This window comes from Bufo gargarizans, chromosome 3, assembly GCF_014858855.1.
Source record: "Bufo gargarizans isolate SCDJY-AF-19 chromosome 3, ASM1485885v1, whole genome shotgun sequence".
Classification (NCBI taxonomy): domain Eukaryota; kingdom Metazoa; phylum Chordata; class Amphibia; order Anura; family Bufonidae; genus Bufo; species Bufo gargarizans.
In genome coordinates, this window is record NC_058082.1 from 496,316,689 (window position 1) to 496,320,626 (window position 3,938).

Consider the following 3,938-nt stretch of genomic DNA (forward strand, 5'->3'; position numbering starts at 1 on the left):
CCAGGTTCAGAGCTGAACTCGGATGTACCCACAATTTCACCCAGGCAGCCCCCTGATATGAGCATCGGAGCATGATAAATTACCCAGTTATATCTTTGCTTTCACCACTTCCTGTGAAGAGCCGTCGGTACAGGGAGGAGATGTTATCCTGCTCTATAACACGCTGCCTGCAGATTGCATCTTGTGGTGACAAGTTCTCTTTACCCCCGAGTTGCCAGAGTATGGGTATTTTTTTTGGGTTAGTATTGAATTGGTATGAAGTATCACAATACTGGGAACCAAAATTGAATCCAAAATCTGGCATCGTAATGACTCTAGTAGGCATGCATTCTCTGGGCTTCCACCACACCCAGAATCAAAACTCCAATCGCAATAACTAGGAGGGGTGTCAGCATACTGAAGGTCATATTGTGGTTTTTCTGTATATGAAGATTTCATATAGTAAGATCATTTTTGGTGCCAGGAGCGATTCAGAGTTTAAAAGGGAAATGTTAACCATCCTGCTCTAGCAATGGAGTAGTTCTGATGGTGTGTACCAATATGCATCACCAGCACTTGCAGTTTAACGCCTCTTTCACACGGGCGTCATGGTTTTGGCCCAAATAAGATGTGGGTGCGTTGTGGGAAAATGCACAATTTTTTTGCGTGAGTGCAAAGCATTGTAATGCGTTTTGCACGCGCGTGAAAGAAATCGTCATGTTTGGTACCCAGACCCGAACTTCTTCACAGAAGTTCGGGTTTGGGATCGGTGTTGTGTAGATTGTATTATTTTCCCTTATAACATTATAAGGGAAAATAATAGCATTCTTAATACAGAATGCTTAGTACAATAGGGCTGGAGGGGTTAAAAAAAGTAAAAAAATAATTTAACTCACTTTAATCCACTTGTTCTCGCAGCCGGCATCTCTTCTGTCTTCTTCTTTGAGGACTAGGACCTTTGATGACGTCACTGCGCTCATCACATGGTGCATCACATGATCTTTTTTTACCATGGTGTTGGATCATGTGACGGACCATGTGATGAGCGTAATGACGTCACCACAGGTCCTTTTCCTGTGCCGGAAGTCGGGCCGCCACTGATCAGATGTTCTGAGGATAGACCATCAATAGTGAAATCCTGGAAAACACCTCCAATGTGAATGACAAATGCAGGGTGGAGAAAAGGGTAGAGATCGGCCTGTGTCCCCAGCACACCACCCGTACTGCTATTCAATGGTCTGGAGATAGTCTTTAAAAAAAAGTTGTTGATTACACCAGAAGAATCCAGATACGTTGTTCTCGTAGAGCAGGGTTCCTCAACTCCAGTCCTCAGAGCCCACCTGCTGGTCATGTTTTCAGGATTTCCTTAGTATTGAGCAAGTGATATAATTAGTGTCAGTGCATCAGGACTTACCACAGGTTTTCATTCTGTGGGATATTCTCAAATCATGACCAGAAGGTAGGCCCTGAGGACTGGAGTTGAGGAACACTGTTGTAGAGTATCTGGTGCTGCTGCTCTGACAGAGTAATTGTGCCTATGCAACCCATAATGACTGCTTTTAAGAAATCAATTCTTTGGTCTAGAATTAACCCCTTACATGAATAGTAGCTACATAATAGTGGATATGAGATTGTCTAATGTTAAGAGACGTTTACTGATCAGCAGTTTCTGGTTAAAGCTATTTTCTGCTTTCATCATCTTCATAAGTTTTTGGTGCAACTTTTCAGCAGTTTTGCATATTTAGTGCTGTTTTTAGCAGTCAAAACACCAGCTCAAGAAGTTGGCTGAAGGTGTATGAGAAATATGAGAAGCAGGACACACAAGCATATTTTCTCTACTTGGGCTTTTGATCATTAGTTGGCATTTTTTGTATTCTTGGCTCCTTTCAAACCAAAACCTTCTCTATACGGGGAAAAACAACATGAAGAAAATGCTAGTGATGAACAAAAAATGGCAGAAAAACACCACAAAAAACGCAGCAAAAACAGCTGGTGGCCACAAAAAAACACCCGCTTTTTTTTTTTTTTACATTTTCTTAGGGGTATAAGAGTCAAATTCATGTGTGCAAGGACCCTAAAGCGGTTGTCTGAGACCTATGCAAAATGAGAGAGGGCCAGAGCAGTTTTAAATCAGCACATAGTCTATCGCTGTGGCTCCTGTCCCCACCGTTCGGAAATTATGATGTTCTATATAGACTCCAGGGACCGTCGTCAGCTAATCAGCAGTCGCATGCCGTTCATTGACACGTCATCACAGAAGAAGGCAATGATCAAGGAAGTGTATATGGAATGTCAGAATTTCCAGTCTGTTGGGGACAGAAGCTGGAATGGCAAGACTGATCCAAAGAGTCACATATGAATATGTGACAGTTTAAAGGGGTTCCCCGTTTTGAACAATCCCTATTTGTTAGAAGTAATCCACAATGATAATTTGATGGAAGGGTGCCGCATTGTAGGGACACCCACTGATCAGCTGTGATTTGTAGAGGAAACTAACTATAAGGGCAGAATTAGGGCTCATGCACATGAACGTATTTTCTTTCCACTTCTGTTTAGGCTTTTTTTTGTGGACCATATGCGGAACCATTCACTTTATGGGTCTGCAAAAACAACGAAAGTTACTCCTTGTGCATTCCATTTCCGTAAAAAAGTAGTGCATGTCCTATTGTTGTCCACAAATCACGGTCCGAGGCCCCATTCAAGTCAATGGGTCCGCAAAAAATATGGAACGCACACGGAACAAATGCCTATGTCATCCGTATTTTGCGAATCCATACTGTAGAAATGCTATGCCCAGCCCATATTGCTCTTGTGTTTGGTTATTAATAAGTTACTGTTTCCGTTCCGCAAAAAATGGTTCAAATACGGAAACCATACGGATATGTTTTGTGCGATAACGGAACGGAAGAGGACTTAAATCAGAGAAGAAAAAAAACAACTCAGATACGGAACAACAAATCCATGAAAAACGGACCGCAGAACAACAACGGTCATGTGCATGAGCCCTTAACCTGCAGCGCAAACCAGGATAAGGATAGATAAATGAAGGGCTATGCATTTCTCATTGAAATCAGTGGACTGTCTGTGTAATACATAAGCATGCTGGTTCCTCCAAAACAAGAGACGCATTTCTAGCCGCTCTTCTCTTTAGCTTTTAGTGGGGGTCCTGGATTTGAAAATGACAACTATGATATATATTTGGTCATGGATGAGCATTACAGTCCCCTTCATTCTGGCAATCAGTGAGGATCCCAGCTCACGGACACCACTGATGTAACCTTCTAACATATCATGCAAGGAATCAAAGGCAGAGGTACACTTTGTATACTGTCAGTGTATGTTCTTTATTTCTCTGGGTGAAGGAATTAGGAGTTTGTACCTAGTATAGATGAATTTGCCAAATATATAGGATATGACTGGGTAGCTCTTGGCATTGTGTTATTATATAGCTATAGCTATATGACTATGATTCAAAGGGGACCTGTCATCATGAAATACATTGCAATCTGCAGACCAAATGCTACTGAGCAGATTGATATATAGTTTTGTGGGAAAAGATTTAATAAAACTTGTAATTTATTCATTTAAATCTCTGTTCTTCCTAAGCTGAAGATGGTATTTTCAGCTATTATCAGTGACAGCATGCTCTGTGTAAGTCTGTATACAGAGATAGCTGTCAGTCACTGATAGTTGTACACGGGGGAGTGTTATCAGTGATTGATGGCATTCCCTGTGTACAGTAAATGTATATACAGAGGTAGCTAGCAGTCACTGATAGCTATACACAGGGGAGGTGTTATCAGTGATTGATAGTATTCTCTGTGTAAGTGTGTATACATAGATAACTATCAGTCACTGATAGTTGTACACAGGGGGAGGTGTTATCCACAGTAAGTGTGTATACAGAGATAGATGTCAGTCACTGATAGTTGTACACAGGGAGGTGTTATCAGTGATCA